Source organism: Carica papaya, chromosome 8 (genome assembly GCF_054855325.1).
Source record: "Carica papaya isolate Zhongbai chromosome 8, ASM5485532v1, whole genome shotgun sequence".
NCBI lineage: Eukaryota > Viridiplantae > Streptophyta > Magnoliopsida > Brassicales > Caricaceae > Carica > Carica papaya.
Genome location: NC_142316.1, coordinates 20,022,425 through 20,038,874, shown reverse-complemented (window position 1 = coordinate 20,038,874; position 16,450 = coordinate 20,022,425). Strand labels below are relative to the sequence as shown.

Here is a 16,450-nt window from a genome sequence, read left to right as displayed (position 1 = left end):
TACTCGTTCTAATATCAAGTAAAATGCCATGGCGCCGTGACTCACATTTGCGAATAAACCTGCGGACCATAAATCAAATCGCGCGTAACATCGAAAGAATCATCTGCAAAAAGATGGGTGCAACACGAGGACCTCCCAAGAAAATGGGTGAAATATAAGGACTTCGCAGGAGGTCACCCATCCGAGTACTTTTCTCGCCCAAGCACCCTTAACTGCGGAGTTCTGATAGAATCCGTTGCATTAGTGCTGGGATGATCCCTCATGTTTCATTGTGCACTGCAAATACATACACTCTTTCTCCTCCCATCCCCCCTCCCGTCATTTGTTTCCTTGTGCGTGCACTCTGCATCTCTCTTTCTCGTTCTAATATCAAGTAATATGCCCCGGCACCGTGACTCACCTTTGCAAATGAACCAGCGGTTTATAATTTCATTCGCGCGTAACGTCGAACAACCCATCCGAAAAAAAATAGGTGGAACACGAGGGCTTCCTAGGTGGTCACCCATCCAAGTACTACTCTCGCCCAAGCACACTTAACTGCGGAGTTCTGATGGGATCCGGGGCTTTAGTGCTGGTATGATCGCACCTCTTTAATTTCGCGCTACATACCCTCCTCCTTTCTTCCCCCTCCCGTCATTTGTTTCCTTGTGCGTTCACTCTTCACCTCTCATTCTCGTTCTAATATCGATTAAAATGCCCCTGCTTCTTGACTCACATTTGCGTATAAACCAGCGGACCCTAGTTCCAGACGCGCGTAACGTCGAACGACCAGTCTGAAAAAAAATTGGTGCGACACGAGGACTTCCCAGGAGGTCAACCATCCGAGTACTAATCTCCCCCAAGCACACTTAACTGCGGAGTTCTGATGGGATCCAGGGCTTTAGTGCTGGTATGATCGCACCTGTTTAGTTTCGCGCTGCAAATTCATACACTCCTTCTCTTTTCTTTCCCCTCCCGTCATTTGTTTCCTTGTGCGTGCGGGCTGCACCTCCCGTTCACGTTCTAATATCAAGTAAAATGCTACAGCGCCGTGACTCACATTTGCGAATAAACCTGAGGACCATAATTCAAGTCGCGCGTAAGGTCGAAAGAATCATCTGCAAAAAAATGGGTGCAACAAAAGGACTTCACAAGAAAATGGGTGAAATATAAGGACTTCGCAGGAGGTAACCCACGCTATTACTACTCTCGCACAAGCACGCTTACCTACGGAGTTCTGATAGAATCCGATGCATTAGTGCTGGTATGATCGCACCTGTTTCATTCTGCGCTGCAAATACAAACAATTTTTATCCTTCCCTCCCCCTCCCATCAATTGTTTCCTTGTGCGTTCACACTGCACCTCTCCTTCTCGTTCTAATATCGATTAAAATGCCCCTTCTTCTTGACTCACATTTGCGTATAAACCAGCGGACCCTAGTTCCAGTCGCGCGTAACGTCGAACGACCCGTCTGAAAAAAAATTGGTGCGACACGAGGACTTCCCAAGAGGTCACCCATCCGAGTACTACTCTCGCCCAAGCACACTTAACTGCAGAGTTCTGACGGGATCCGGTGCATTAGTGCTGGTATGATCGCACCCGTTTAATTCTGCGCTGCAAATACATAAACTTCTTCTCCTTTCTTCCCCCTCCCGTCATTTGTTTCCTTGTGCGTGCGCATTGCACCTCCCGTGCTCGTTCTAATATCAAGTAAAATGCTACGGTGCCGTGACTCACATTTGCGAATAAACCTGAGGACCATAATTCAAGTCGCGCGTATCGTCGAAAGAATCATCTGCAAAAAAATGGGTGCAACACGAGGACTTCCTAAGAAAATGGGTGAAATATAAGGACTTCGCAGGTGGTCACCCATCCTAGTGCTACTCTCGCCCAAGCACCCTTAACATGCGAATTTCTGATAGAATCTGTTGCATTCGTGCTGGTATGATTGCTCATGTTTCATTATGCGCTGCAAATACATACACTTTTTCTCCCTCCATCCCCCCTCCCGTCATTTGTTTCATTGTGCGTGCACTCTGCATCTATCCTTCTCGTTCTAATATCGATTAAAATGCCCCTGCTTCTTGACTCACATTTGCGTATAAACCATTGGACCCTAGTTCTAGTCGCGCGTAACGTCGAACGACCCGTCTCAAAAAAAAATTAATACGACACGAGGACTTCCCAAGAGGTCACCCATCCAAGTACTACTCTCGCCCAAGCACACTTAACTGCGGAGTTCTAATGGGATCCGATGCATTAGTGCTGGTATGATAGCAACTGTTTAATTTCGCGCTGCAAATACATAAACTCCTTCACCTTTATTCCCCCTCTCGTCATTTGTTTCCTTGTGCGTGCGCACTGCACCTCTCGTTGTCATTCAAATATCATGTAAAATGCCACGGCGCCGTGACTCACATTTGCGAATAAATCTGCGGACCATAATTAAAGTCGCGCGTAACGTCGAACTGCACATCTGAAAAAAAGAAAATGGGTGCAACACGAGAACTTCCCAGGAGGTAACCCATCATTGTACTACTTTCGCCAAAGCACACTTAACTACGGAGTTTTGAGGGGATCCGGTGCATTTGTGCTGGTGTGACCGCACCTGCTTAATTTCGTGCTGAAAATACATACACTCCTTCTTCCCTCCCCCCTCCAATCATTTGTTTCCTTGTGCGTTCACACTGCACCTCTCCTTCTCGTTCTAATATCGATTAAAATGCCCCTTCTTCTTGACTCACATTTGCGTATAAACCAGCGGACCATAGTTCCAGTCGCGCGTAACGTCGAACGACCCATCTGAAAAAAAATTGTTGCGATACTAGGACTTCCCAAGAGCTCATCCATCCGAGTACTACTCTCGCCCAAGCACGCTTAACTGCAGAGTTCTGATGGGATCCAGTGCATTAGTGCTGGTATGATGCCACTTGTTTAATTTTTTGCTTCAAATACATACACTCCTTCTCTTTTCTTCCTCCTCCCGTCATTTGTTTCCTTGTGCGTGCGCACTGCACCTCCCGTACTCGTTCTAATATCAAGTAAAATGCCACGGCGCCGTGACTCACATTTGTGAATAAACCTGTAGACCATAAATCAAGTCGCGCGTAACGTCGAAAGAATCATCTGCAAAAAGATGGGTGCAAGACGAGGACCTCCCAAGAAAATGGGTGAAATATAAGGACTTCGCAGGAGGTCACCCATCCGAGTACTTTTCTCGCCCAAGCACCCTTAACTGCGGAGTTCTGATAGAATCCGTTGCATTAGTGCTGGTATGATCTCTCATGTTTCATTATGCACTGCAAATACATACACTATTTCTCCTCCCATCCCCCCTCCCGTCATTTGTTTCCTTGTGCGTGCACTCTACATCTCTCTTTCTCGTTCTAATATCAAGTAATATGCCCCAGAACCGTGACTCACCTTTGCAAATGAACTAGCAGTTTATAATTCCATTCGCGTGTAACGTCGAACAACCCATCCGAAGAAAAATAGGTGCAACACGAGGGCTTCCAAGGTGGTCACCCATCCGAGTACTACTGTCACCCAAACACACTTAACTGCAGAGTTGTGCTTGGATCCGGGGCTTTAGTGCTGGTATGATCGCACCTCTTTAATTTCGCGCTGCAAATACATACACTCCTCCTTTTTTCCCCCTCCCGTCATTTGTTTCCTTGTGCGTTCACACTTCACCTCTCATTCTAGTTCTAATATCGATTAAAATGCCCCTGCTTCTTGACTCACATTTGCGTATAAACCAGCGGACCCTAGTTCCAGACGCGCGTAACGTCGAACGACCAGTCTGAAAAAAAATTGGTGCGACACGAGGACTTCCCAGGAGGTCAACCATCCGAGTACTAATCTCCCCCAAGCACACTTAACTGCGGAGTTCTGATGGGATCCGGGGCTTTAGTGCTGGTATGATCGCACCTGTTTAGTTTCGCGCTGCAAATACATACACTCCTTCTCTTTTCTTCCCCCTCCCGTCATTTGTTTCCTTGTTTGTGCGCGCAAAACCTCCCGTTCTCGTTCTAATATCAAGTAAAATGCTACAGCGCCATGACTCACATTTGCGAATAAACCTGAGGACCATAATTCAAGTCGCACGTAACGTCGAAAGAATCATCTGCAAAAAAATGGGTGCAACACGAGGACTTCCTAAGAAAATGGGTGAAATATAAGGACTTCGCAGGAGGTCACCCATCCTAGAGCTACTCTCGCCCAAGCACCCTTAACTTGCGGAGTTCTGATAGAATCCGTTGCATTGGTGCTGGTATGATTGCTCATGTTTCATTCTGCGCTGCAAATACATACACTTTTTCTCCCTCCATCCCCCCTGCCGTCATTTGTTTCCTTGTGCGTGCACTCTGCATCTCTCATTCTCGTTCTAATATCGATTAAAATGCCCCTGCTTTTTGACTCACATTTGCGTATAAACCAGTGGATCCTAGTTCTAGTCGCGCGTAACGTCGAACGACCCGTCTGAAAAAAAAATTAATGCGAAACGAGGACTTCCCAGGAGGTCACCCATCCGAGTACTACTCTCACCCAAGCACACTTAACTGCGGAGTTCTGATGGGATCCGGTGCTTTAGCGCTGCAAATACATAAACTCCTTCTCCTTTCTTCCCCCTCCCGTCATTTGTTTCCTTGTGCGTGCGCACTGCACCTCTCATTGTCGTTCAAATATCATGTAAAATGCCACGGCGCCGTGACTCACATTTGCGAATAAATCTGCGGACCATAATTAAAGTCGCGCGTAACGTCGAACGGCACATCTGAAAAAAAGAAAATTGGTGCAACACGAGAACTTCCCAGGAGGTAACCCATCATTGTACTACTTTCGCCAAAGCACACTTAACTGCGGAGTTCTGATGGGATCCGGTGCATTTGTGCTGGTGTGACCGCACCTGTTTAATTTCGTGCAGAAAATACATACACTCCTTCCCTCCCCCCTCCCATGATTTGTTTCCTTGTGCGTTCACACTGCACCTCTCCTTCTCGTTCTAATATCGATTAAAATGCCTCTGATTCTTGACTCACATTTGCGTATAAACCAGCGGAGCATAGTTCCAATCGCGCGTAACGTCGAACGACCCATCTGGAAAAAAATTGTTGCGATACGAGGACTTCCCAAAAGGTCACCCATCCGAGTATTACTCTCGCCCAAGCACGCTTAACTGCAAAGTTCTGAAGGGATCCAATGCATTAGTGCTGGTATGATGCCACTTTTTTAATTTTGCGCTTCAAATACATACACTCCTTCTTTTTTCTTCCTCCTCCCGTCATTTGTTTCCTTGTGCGTTCGCTCTGCACCTCCCGTACTCGTTCTAATATCAAGTAAAATGCCACGGCGCCGTGACTCACATTTGCGAATAAACCTGCGGATCATAAATCAAGTCGCGCGTAACGTCGAAAGAATCATCTGCAAAAAGATGGGTGCAACACGACGACCTCCCAAGAAAATGGGTGAAATATAAGGACTTCGCAGGAGGTCACCCATCCGAGTACTTTTCTCGCCCAAGCACCCTTAACTGCGGAGTTCTGATAGAATTCGTTGCATTAGTGCTGGTATGATCCCTCATGTTTCATTCTGCACTGCAAATACATACACTCTTTCTCCTCCCATCCCCCCTCCCGTCATTTGTTTCCTTGTGCGTGCACTCTGCATCTCTCTTTCGCGTTCTAATATCAAGTAATATTCCCCGGCACCATGACTCACCTTTGCAAATGAACCAGCGGTTTATAATTGCATTCGCGCGTAACGTCGAACAACCCATCCGAAAAAAAATTGGTGCAACACGAGGGCTTCCCAAGTGGTCACCCATCCGAGTACTACCCTCGCCCAAGCACACTTAATTGCGGAGTTCTGATGGGATCCGGAGCTTTAATGCTGGTATGATCGCACCTGTTTAATTTCGCGCTGCAAATACATACACTCCTTCTCCTTTCTTCCCCCTCCCGTCATTTGTTTCCTTGTGCGTTCACACTTCACCTCTCATTCTCGTTCTAATATCAATTAAAATGCCCCTGCTTGTTGACTCACATTTGCGTATAAACCAGCGAACCCTAGTTCCAGACGCGCGTAACGTCGAACGACCCGTCTGAAAAAAAATTGGTGCGACACGAGAACTTCATAAGAAAATTGGTGAAATATAAGGACTTCGCAGGAGGTAACCCATGCTAGTACTTCTCTCGCCCAAGCACCCTTACCTATAGAGTTCTGATAGAATCCGTTGCATTAGTGCTGGTATGATCGCACCTATTTCATTTCGTGCTGAAAATACATACACTCCTTCTCCTTCCCTCCCCCTCCCATCAATTGTTTCCTTGTGCGTTCACACTGCACCTCTCCTTCTCGTTCTAATATCGATTAAAATGCCCCTGCTTTTTGACTCACATTTGCATATAAACCAGCAGACTCTAGTTCCAGTCGCGCGTAACGTCGAATAACCCGTCTGAAAAAAAATTGGTGCGACACGAGGACTTCCTAGGAGGTCACCCATCCGAGTTCTACTCTCGCCCAAGCATACTTAACTGCGGAGTTCTGATGGGATCCGGTGCATTAGTGCTGGTATGATCGCATAAGTTTAATTCCGTGCTTCAAATACATAAACTCCTTCTCCTTTCTTCCCCCTCCCGTCAATTGTTTCCTTGTGCGTGCGCACTGCACCTCCCGTGCTCGTTCTAATATCAAGTAAAATGCTACGGTGCCGTGACTCACATTTGCGAATAAACCTGAGGACCATAATTCAAGTCGCGCGTATCGTCGAAAGAATCATCTGCAAAAAAATGGGTGTAACACGAGGACTTCCTAAGAAAATGGGTGAAATATAAGGACTTCGCAGGAGGTCACCCATCCTAGTACTACTCTCACCCAAGCACCCTTAACTTGTGGAGTTCTGATAGAATCCGTTGCATTGGTGCTGGTATGATTGCTCATGTTTCATTCTGCGCTGCAAATACATACACTTTTTCTCCCTCCATCCCCCCTCCCGTTATTTGTTTCTTTGTGCGTTCACACTGCACCTCTCGTTCTCGTTCAAATATCAAGTAAAATGCCACGTCGCCGTGACTCGCATTTGCGAATAAATCTGCGGACCATAATTAAAGTCGCGCGTAACGTCGAACGGCACATCTGAAGAAATGAAAATGGGTGCAACACGAGAACATCCCAGGAGGTAACCCATCATTGTACTACTTTCGCCAAAGCACACTTAACTGCGGAGTTCTGATGGGATCCAGTGCATCAGTGCTGGTATGATGCCACTTGTTTAATTTTGCGCTTCAAATACATACACTCCTTCTCTTTTCTTCCTCCTCCCGTCATTTGTTTCCTTGTGCGTGCGCACTGCACCTTCCGTACTCGTTCTAATATCAAGTAAAATGTCACGGCGCCGTGACTCACATTTGCGAAAAAACCTGCGGACCATAAATCAAGTCGCGCGTAACGTCGAAAGAATCATCTGCAAAAAGATGGGTGCAACACGACGACTTCCCAAGAAAATGTGTGAAATATAAGGACTTCGCAGGAGGTCACCCATCCGAGTACTTTTCTCGCCCAAGCACCCTTAACTTCGGAGTTCTGATAGAATCCGTTGCATTAGTGCTGGTATGATCCCTCATGTTTCATTATGCACTGCAAATACATACACTTTTTCTCCTCCCATCCCCCCTCCCGTCATTTGTTTCCTTGTGCGTGCACTCTACATCTCTCTTTCTCGTTCTAATATCAAGTAATATGCCCCGGCACCGTGACTCACCTTTGCAAATGAACCAGCGGTTTATAATTCCATTCGCGTGTAACGTCGAACAACCCATTCGAAAAAAATAGGTGCAACACGGGGGCTTCCTCAGTGGTCACACATTCGAGTACTACTCTCGCCCAAGCACACTTAACTGCGGAGTTCTGATGGGATCCGGGGCTTTAGTGCTGGTATGATCGTACCTGTTTAATTTCGCACTGCAAATACACACACTCCTCTCATTTCTTCCCCCTCCCGTCAATTGTTTCCTTGTGCATTCACACTGCACCTCTCATTCTCGTTCTAATATCGATTAAAATGCCCCTGCTTCTTGACTCACATTTGGGTATAAACCAGCGGACCCTAGTTCCAGTCGCGCGTAACGTCGAACAACCCGTCTGAAAAAAAATTGTTGCGACACGAGGACTTCCTAAGAAAATGGGTGAAATATAAGGACTTCGCAGGAGGTAACCCATGCAATTACTACTCTCGCCCAAGCACCCTTAACTTGCGGATTTCTGATAGAATCCGTTGCATTCGTGCTGGTATGATTGCTCATGTTTCATTTTGCGATGCAAATACATACACTTTTTCTCCCTCCATCCCCCCTCCCGTCATTTGTTTGCTTGTGCGTGCACTCTGCATCTCTCATTCTCATTCTAATATCGATTAAAATGCCCCTACTTCTTGACTCACATTTGCGTATAAACCAGTGGACCCTAGTTCTAGTCGCGCGTAACGTCGAACGACCCGTCTGAAAAAAAAATTAATGCGACACGAGGACTTCCCAGGAGGTCACCCATCCGAGTACTACTCTTGCCCAAGCACACTTAGCTGTGGAGTTCTGATGGGATCCGGTGTATTAGTGCTGGTATGATCGCACCTGTTTAATTTTGCGCTTCAAATATATAAACTCCTTCTCCTTTCTTCCCCCTCCCGTCATTTGTTTCCATGTGCGTGCGCACTGCATCTCCCGTTCTCGTTCTAATATCAAGTAAAATGCTACAGCACCGTGACTCACATTTGCGAATAAACCTGAGGACCATAATTCAAGTCGCGCATAACATCGAAAGAATCATCTGCAAAAAAATGGGTGCAACACGAAGACTTCACAAGAAAATGGGTGAAATATAAGGACTTCGCAGGAGGTAACCCATGCTAATACTACTCTCGCCCAAGCACCCTTACCTACGGAGTTCTGATAGAATCCGTTGCATTAGTGCTGGTATGATCGCACCTGTTGTATTTCGTGCTGAAAATAAAAACACTCCTTCTCCTTCCCTCCCCCTCCCATCAATTGTTTCCTTGTGCATTCACACTGCCCCTCTCTTTCTCGTTCTAATATCGATTAAAATGCCTCTATTTCTTGACTCACATTTGTGTATAAACCAGCGGATCCCAGTTCCAGTGGCGCATAACGTCGAACGACCCGTCTGAAAAAAAATTAGTGCGACACGAGGAATTCCCAGGAGGTCACCCATCCGAGTACTACTCTCGCCCAAGCACACTTAATTGCGGAGTTCTGATGGGATCCGGTGCATTAGCGCTGGTATGATCCCATCAGTTTAATTCCGCGCTGCAAATACATAAACTCCTTCTCCTTTCTTCCCCCTCCCGTCATTTGTTTCCTTGTGCGTGCGCACTGCACCTCCCGTACTCGTTCTAATATCAAGTAAAATGCTACAGTGCTGTGACTCACATTTGCGAATAAACCTGATGACCATAATTCAAGTCGCGCGTATTGTCGAAAGAACTATCTGCAAAAAAATGGGTGCAACACGAGGACTTCCTAAGAAAATGGGTGAAATATAAGGACTTCGCAGGAGGTCACCCATCCTAGTACTACTCTCGCCTAAGCACACTTAACTGCAGAGTTCTGATAAGATCCAGTGCATTAGTGCTGGTATGATGCCACTTGTTTAATTTTGCGCTTCAAATACATACACTCCTTCTCTTTTCTTCCTCCTCCCGTAATTTGTTTCCTTGTGCGTGCGCACTGCACCTCCCGTACTAGTTCTAATATCAAGTAAAATGCCACAGCGCCGTGACTCACATTTGCGAATAAAACTGCGGACCATAAATCAAGTCGCGCGTAACGTCGAAAGAATCATCTGCAAAAAGATGGGTGCAACACGACGACCTCCCAAGAAAATGGGTGAAATATAAGGACTTCGCAGGAGGTCACCCATCCGAGTACTTTTCTTGCCCAAGCACCCTTAACTGCGGAGTTCTGATAGAATCCGTTGCATTAGTGCTGGTATGATCCCTCATGTTTCATTCTGCACTGCAAATACATACACTCTTTCTCCTCCCATCCCCCCTCCCGTCATTTGTTTGCTTGTGCGTGCACTCTGCATCTCTTTTTCTCGTTCTAATATCAAGTAATATTCCCCGGCACCATGACTCACCTTTGCATATGAACCAGCGGTTTATAATTCCATTCGCGCGTAACGTCGAACAACCCATCCGAAAAAAAATAGGTGCAACAAGAGGGCTTCCCAAGTGGTCACCCATTCGAGTACCACCCTCGCCCAAGCACACTTAGCTGCGGAGTTCTGATGGGATCCGGAGCTTTAGTGCTGGTATGATCGCACCTGTTTAATTTCGCGCTGCAAATACATACACTCCTTTTCCTTTCTTCCCCCTCCCGTCATTTGTTTCCTTGTGCGTTCACACTTCACCTCTCATTCTCGTTCTAATATCGATTAAAATGCCCCTGCTTCTTGACTCACATTTGCGTATAAACCAGCGGACCCTAGTTCCATACGCACGTAACGTCGAACAACCCGTTTGAAAAAAAATTGGTGCGACACGAGGACTTCACAAAAAAATGGGTGAAATATAAGGACTTCGCAGGAGGTAACCCATGCTAGTACTACTCTCGCCCAAGCACCCTTACCTACGGAGTTCTGATAGAATCCAATGCATTAGTGCTGGTATGATCGCACCTGTTTCATTTCGTGCTGAAAATACATACACTCCTTCTCCTTCCCTCCCCCTCCCATCAATTGTTTCCTTGTGCATTCACACTGCACCTCTCCTTCTCGTTCTAATATCGATTAAAATGCCCCTGCTTCTTGACTCACATTTGCGTATAAACAAGCGAACCCTAGTTCCAGTTGCGCGTAACGTCAAACGACCCGTCTGAAAAAAAATTGGTGCGACACAAGGACTTCCCAGGAGGTCACCCATCCGAGTACCACTCTCGCCCAAGCGCACTTAACTGCGGAGTTCTGATGGGATCCGGTGCATTAGTGCTGGTATGATCGCACCCGTTTAATTATGCGCTGCAAATACATAAACTCCTTCTCCTTTCTTCCCCCTCCCGTCATTTGTTTCCTTGTGCGTGCGCACTGCACCTCCCGTGCTCGTTCTAACATCAAGTAAAATGCTAAGGTGTCGTGACTCACATTTGCGAATAAACCTGAGGACCATAATTCAAGTCGCGCGTATCGTCGAAAGAATATCTGCAAAAAAATGGGTGCAACACGAGGACTTCCTAAGAAAATGGGTGAAATATAAGGACTTCGCAGGAGGTCACCCATCCTAGTGCTACTCTCGCCCAAGCACCATTAACTTGCGGAGTTCTGATAGAATCCGTTACATTAGTGCTGGTATGATTGGTCATGTTTCATTCTGCGTTGCAAATACATACACTTTTTCTCCCTCCATCCCCCCTCCCGTCATTTGTTTCCTTGTGCGTGCACTCTGCATCTCTCCTTCTCGTTCTAATATCGATTAAAATGCCCCTGTTTCCTTGTGCGTGGTATGATTGCACCTGTTTAGTTTCAAGCTGCAAATACATACACTCCTTCTCTTTTCTTCCCCCTCCCGTCATTTGTTTCCTTTTTTGTGCGCGCTAAACCTCCCGTTCTCGTTCTATTATCAAGTAAAATGCTACAGCGCCGTGACTCACGTTTACGAATAAACCTGAGGACCATAATTCAAGTCGCGCGTAACGTCGAAAGAATCATCTGCAAAAAAATGGGTGCAACACGAGGACTTCACAAGAAAATGGGTGAAATATAAGGACTTTGCAGGAGGTAACCCATGCTATTACTACTCTCGCCCAAGCACCCTTACCTACGGAGTTCTGATGGAATCCGTTGCATTAGTGCTGGTATTATCGCACCTGTTTCATTCTGCGCTGCAAATACATACACTTTTTCTCCTTCCCTCCCCCTCCCATCAATTGTTTCCTTGTGCGTTCACACTACACCTCTCCTTCTCGTTCTAATATCGATTAAAATGCCCCTGCTTCTTGACTCATATTTGTGTATAAACCAGCGGACCCTAGTTCCAGTCGTGCGTAACGTCGAACGACCCGTCTGAAAAAAAATTGGTGCGACACAAGGACTTCCCAAGAGGTCACCCATCCGAGTACTACTCTCGCCCAAGCACACTTAACTGCGGAGTTCTGATGGGATCCGGTGCATTAGTGCCGGTATGATCGCACCCGTTTAATTCCGCGCTGCAAATACATAAACTCCTTCTCCTTTCTTCCCCCTCCCGTCATTTGTTTCCTTGTGCGTGCACTCTGCATCTCTCTTTCTCATTCTAATATCAAGTAATATGCCCCGGCACCGTGACTCACCTTTGCAAATGAACCAGCGATTTATAATTCCATTCGCGCGTAACGTCGAACAACCCATCCGAAAAAAAATTGGTGCAACATGAGGGCTTCCCAGGTCGTCACCCATCCGAGTACTACTCTCGCCCAAGCACACTTAACTGCGGAGTTCTGATGGGATCCGGGGCTTTAGTGCTACTATGATTGCACCTCTTTAATTTCGCGCTGCAAATACATACACTCCTCCTTTCTTCCCCCTCCCGTCATTTGTTTCCTTGTGCGTTCACACTGCACCTCTCATTCTCGTTCTAATATCGATTAAAATGCCCCTGATTCTTGACTCACATTTGCGTATAAACCAGCGGACCATAGTTCCAGTCGCGCGTAACATCGAACGACCCATCTGAAAAAAAATTGTTGCGATACGAGGACTTCCCAAGAGGTCATCCATCCGAGTACTACTCTCGCCCAAGCACGCTTAACTGCATAGTTCTGAAGGGATCCAGTGCATTAGTGCTGGTATGATGCCACTTGTTTAATTTTGCGCTTCAAATACATACACTCCTTCTCTTTTCTTCCTCCTCCCGTCATTTGTTTCCTTGTGCGTGCGCACTGCACCTCCCGTACTCGTTCTAATATCAAGTAAAATGCCACGGCACCGTGACTCACATTTGCCAATAAACCTGCGGACCATAAATCAAGTCGTGCGTAACGTCGAAAGAATCATCTGCAAAAAGATGGGTGCAACACGAGGACCTCCCAAGAAAATGGGTGAAATATAAGGACTTCGCAGGATGTCACCCATCCGAGTACTTTTCTCACCCAAGCACCCTTAACTGCGGAGTTCTAATAGAATCCGTTGCATTAGTGCTGGTATGATCCCTCATGTTTCATTCTGCACTGTAAATACATACACTCTTTCTCCTCCCATCCCCCCTCCCTTCATTTGTTTCCTTGTGCGTGCACTCTGCATCTCTCTTTCTCGTTCTAATATCAAGTAATATGCTCCGGCACCGTGACTCACCTTTGCAAATGAACCAGCGGTTTATAATTCCATTCGCGCGTAACGTCGAACAACCCATCCAAAAAAAAATAGGTGCAACACGAGGGCTTCCCAGGTGGTCACCCATCTGAGTACTACTCTCGCCGAAGCACACTTAACTGCGGAGTTCTGATGGGATCCGGGGCTTTAGTGCTGCTATGATCGCACCTCTTTAATTTCGCGCTGCAAATACATACACTCCTCCTTTCTTCCCCCTCCCGTCATTTGTTTCCTTGTGCGTTCACACTTCTCCTCTCATTCTCGATCTAATATCGATTAAAATGCCCCTGCTTCTTGACTCACATTTGCGTATAAACCAGCGGACCCTAGTTCCAGACGCGGGTAACGTCGAACGACCAGTCTGAAAAAAAATTTGTGCGACACGAGGACTTCCCAAGAGGTCAACCATCCGAGAACTAATCTCACCCAAGCACAGTTAACTGCGGAGTTCTGATGGGATCCGGGACTTTAGTGCTGGTATGATCGCACCTGTTTAGTTTCGCGCTGCAAATACATACACTACTTCTCTTTTCTTCCCCCTCCCGTCATTTGTTTCCTTGTGCGTGCGCGCTGCACCTCCCGTTCTTGTTCTAATATCAAGTAAAATGCTACAGCGTCGTGACTCACATTTGCGAATAAACCTGAGGACCATAATTCAAGTCGCGCGTAACGTCGAAAGAATCATCTGCAAAAAAATGGGTGCAACACGAGGACTTCACAAGAAAATGGGAGAAATATAAGGACTTCGCAGGAGGTAACCCAGGCTATTACTACTCTCGCCCAAGCACCCTTACCTACGGAGTTCTGATAGAATCCGTTGCATTAGTGCTGGTATGATCGCACCTGTTTCTTTCTGCGCTGCAAATACATACACTTTTTCTCCTTCCCTCCCCCTCCCATCAATTGTTTCCTTGTGCGTTCACACTGCACCTCTCCTTCTCGTTCTAATATCGATTAAAATGCCCCTGCTTCTTGACTCACATTTGCGTATAAACCAGCGGACCCGAGTTCCAGTCGCGCGTAACGTCGAACGACCCGTCTTAAAAAAAATTAGTGCGACACGAGGACTTCCCAGGAGGTCACCCATCCGAGTACTAATCTCGCCCAAGAACACTTCACTGCGGAGTTCTGATGGGATCCGGTACATTAGTGCTTGTATGATCGCACCTGTTTAATTTTGCGCTGCAAATACATAAACTCATTCCCCTTTCTTCCCCCTCCCGTCATTTGTTTCCTTGTGCGTGCGCACTGCACTTCCCGTTCTCGTTCTAATATCAAGTAAAATTCTACAGCACCGTGACTCATATTTGCGAATAAACCTGAGGACCATAATTCAAGTCGCGCGTAACGTCGAAAGAATCATCTGCAAAAAAATGGGTGCAACACGAGGACTTCACAAGAAAATGGGTGAAATATATGGACTTCGCAGGAGGTAACCCATGCTAGTACTACTCTCGCCCAAGCACCCTTACCTACGGAGTTCTGATAGAATATGTTGCATTAGTGCTGGTATGATCGCACCTGTTTCATTTCGCGCTGCAAATACATACACTCCTTCTCCTTTCTTCCCCCTCCCGTCATTTGTTTCCTTGTGCGTGCGAACTGCACCTCTCGTTCTCGTTCAAATATCGATTAAAATGCCCTTGCTTCTTGACTCACAATTGCGTAGAAACCAGCGGACCCCAGTTCCAGTTGAGCGTAACGTCGAACGACCCGTCTGAAAAAAATTGGTGCGACACGAGGACTTCCCAGGAGGTCACCCATCCGAGAACTATTCTCGTCCAAGCACACTTAACTGCGGAGTTCTGATGGGATCCGGTGCATTAGTGATGGTATGATCGCACCCGTTTAATTCCGCACTGCACCTACCGTGCTCGTTCTAATATCAAGTAAAATGCTACGGTGCTGTGACTCACATTTGCGAATAAACCTGAGGACCATAATTCAAGTCGCGCGTAACGTCGAAAGAATCATCTGCAAAAAAATGGGTGCAACACGAGGACTTCCTAAGAAAATAGGTGAAATATAAGGACTTCGCATGAGGTCACCCATCCTAGTGCTACTCTCGCCCAAGCACCCTTAACTTGCGGAGTTCTGATAGAATCCGTTTCATTGGTGCTGGTATGATCGCTCATGTTTCATTCTGCGCTGCAAATACATACACTCTTTCTCCCTCCATCCCCTCTCCCGTCATTTGTTTCCTTGTGCGTGCACTCTGCATCTCTCCTTCTTGTTCTAATATCAAGTAAAATTCCCTGGCATCGTGACTCACCTTTGCGAATGAACCAGCGGTTTATAATTGCATTCGCGCGTAACGTCGAACGATCCATCCGAAAAAAAATGGGTGCAACACGAGGACTTCCCAGGCGGTCACCAATCCGAGTACTACTCTCGCCCAAGCACACTTAACTGCTAAGTTCTGATGGGATACGGTGCATTAGTGCTGGTATGATGGCACCTATTTAATTTCGCGCTGCAAATACGTACACTCCTTCTCCTTTTTTCCCCTTCCCGTCATTTGTTTCCTTGTGTGTGTGCACTGCACCTCTCGTTCTCGTATAAATATCAAGTAAAATGCCACGGCGCAGTGACTCACATTTTCGAATAAATCTGCGGACTATAATTAAAGTCGCGCGTAACGTCGAATGGCACATCTGAAAAAAAAATGGGTACAACACGAGAACTTCCCAGGAGGTAACCCATCCTTGTACTACTTTCGCCAAAGCACACTTAACTGCAGAGTTCTGATCGGATCTGGTATATTTGTGCTGGTGTGATAGCACCTGTTTAATTTCGTGCTGAAAATACATACACTCCTTCTCCTTCCCTCCCCCCTCCCATCATTTGTTTCCTTGTGCGTTCACACTGCACCTCTTTTTCTCGTTCTAATATCGATTAATATGCCCCTGCTTCTTGACTCACATTTGCGTATAAACAAGTGGACCATAGTTCCAGTTGCGCGTAAAGTCGAACGACCCGTCTGAAAAAAAATTTGTGCGACACGAGAACTTCCCAAGAGGTCACCCATCCCTCTCACCCAAGCACACTTAACTGCAGAGTTATGATGGGATCCGTTGCATTAGTGCTGGTATGATCGCAACCGTTTAATTTTGC

General features: G+C 46.5%; 3 non-coding genes and 23 pseudogenes across 3 annotated transcripts; all 26 read right to left on the bottom strand.

The window, feature by feature from the left end:
• Positions 1–469: 469 nt before the first annotated feature.
• LOC148250555 (5S ribosomal RNA) lies at positions 470–588 on the bottom strand (annotated as a pseudogene).
• A 196-nt stretch (positions 589–784) lies between these two features.
• Positions 785–903, bottom strand: LOC148250554 (5S ribosomal RNA; annotated as a pseudogene).
• A 559-nt stretch (positions 904–1,462) lies between these two features.
• LOC148250553 (5S ribosomal RNA) lies at positions 1,463–1,581 on the bottom strand. The gene has a single exon (XR_015814573.1). It is a non-coding gene; the product is annotated as a 5S ribosomal RNA (ribosomal RNA).
• A 562-nt stretch (positions 1,582–2,143) lies between these two features.
• Positions 2,144–2,262, bottom strand: LOC148250552 (5S ribosomal RNA; annotated as a pseudogene).
• Positions 2,263–2,471: 209 nt separating this feature from the next.
• LOC148250551 (5S ribosomal RNA) lies at positions 2,472–2,590 on the bottom strand (annotated as a pseudogene).
• A 557-nt stretch (positions 2,591–3,147) lies between these two features.
• On the bottom strand, positions 3,148–3,266 carry LOC148250550 (5S ribosomal RNA; annotated as a pseudogene).
• Positions 3,267–3,793: 527 nt separating this feature from the next.
• On the bottom strand, positions 3,794–3,912 carry LOC148250549 (5S ribosomal RNA; annotated as a pseudogene).
• A 562-nt stretch (positions 3,913–4,474) lies between these two features.
• On the bottom strand, positions 4,475–4,590 carry LOC148250548 (5S ribosomal RNA; annotated as a pseudogene).
• Positions 4,591–4,772: 182 nt separating this feature from the next.
• LOC148250547 (5S ribosomal RNA) lies at positions 4,773–4,891 on the bottom strand (annotated as a pseudogene).
• An 879-nt stretch (positions 4,892–5,770) lies between these two features.
• Positions 5,771–5,889, bottom strand: LOC148250546 (5S ribosomal RNA). Its single transcript, XR_015815305.1, has one exon. It is a non-coding gene; the product is annotated as a 5S ribosomal RNA (ribosomal RNA).
• A 559-nt stretch (positions 5,890–6,448) lies between these two features.
• LOC148250545 (5S ribosomal RNA) lies at positions 6,449–6,567 on the bottom strand (annotated as a pseudogene).
• Positions 6,568–7,486: 919 nt separating this feature from the next.
• Positions 7,487–7,605, bottom strand: LOC148250544 (5S ribosomal RNA; annotated as a pseudogene).
• Positions 7,606–7,810: 205 nt separating this feature from the next.
• Positions 7,811–7,929, bottom strand: LOC148250543 (5S ribosomal RNA; annotated as a pseudogene).
• A 561-nt stretch (positions 7,930–8,490) lies between these two features.
• On the bottom strand, positions 8,491–8,609 carry LOC148250542 (5S ribosomal RNA; annotated as a pseudogene).
• A 559-nt stretch (positions 8,610–9,168) lies between these two features.
• LOC148250541 (5S ribosomal RNA) lies at positions 9,169–9,287 on the bottom strand (annotated as a pseudogene).
• A 914-nt stretch (positions 9,288–10,201) lies between these two features.
• On the bottom strand, positions 10,202–10,320 carry LOC148250540 (5S ribosomal RNA; annotated as a pseudogene).
• A 559-nt stretch (positions 10,321–10,879) lies between these two features.
• LOC148250539 (5S ribosomal RNA) lies at positions 10,880–10,998 on the bottom strand (annotated as a pseudogene).
• A 1,065-nt stretch (positions 10,999–12,063) lies between these two features.
• Positions 12,064–12,182, bottom strand: LOC148250538 (5S ribosomal RNA). The gene has a single exon (XR_015815897.1). It is a non-coding gene; the product is annotated as a 5S ribosomal RNA (ribosomal RNA).
• Positions 12,183–12,387: 205 nt separating this feature from the next.
• LOC148250537 (5S ribosomal RNA) lies at positions 12,388–12,506 on the bottom strand (annotated as a pseudogene).
• Positions 12,507–12,708: 202 nt separating this feature from the next.
• LOC148250536 (5S ribosomal RNA) lies at positions 12,709–12,826 on the bottom strand (annotated as a pseudogene).
• Positions 12,827–13,387: 561 nt separating this feature from the next.
• On the bottom strand, positions 13,388–13,506 carry LOC148250535 (5S ribosomal RNA; annotated as a pseudogene).
• A 202-nt stretch (positions 13,507–13,708) lies between these two features.
• LOC148250534 (5S ribosomal RNA) lies at positions 13,709–13,827 on the bottom strand (annotated as a pseudogene).
• Positions 13,828–14,386: 559 nt separating this feature from the next.
• On the bottom strand, positions 14,387–14,505 carry LOC148250533 (5S ribosomal RNA; annotated as a pseudogene).
• A 558-nt stretch (positions 14,506–15,063) lies between these two features.
• Positions 15,064–15,182, bottom strand: LOC148250532 (5S ribosomal RNA; annotated as a pseudogene).
• Positions 15,183–15,677: 495 nt separating this feature from the next.
• LOC148250531 (5S ribosomal RNA) lies at positions 15,678–15,796 on the bottom strand (annotated as a pseudogene).
• A 206-nt stretch (positions 15,797–16,002) lies between these two features.
• LOC148250530 (5S ribosomal RNA) lies at positions 16,003–16,121 on the bottom strand (annotated as a pseudogene).
• Between the last annotated feature and the right edge of the window lie 329 nt (positions 16,122–16,450).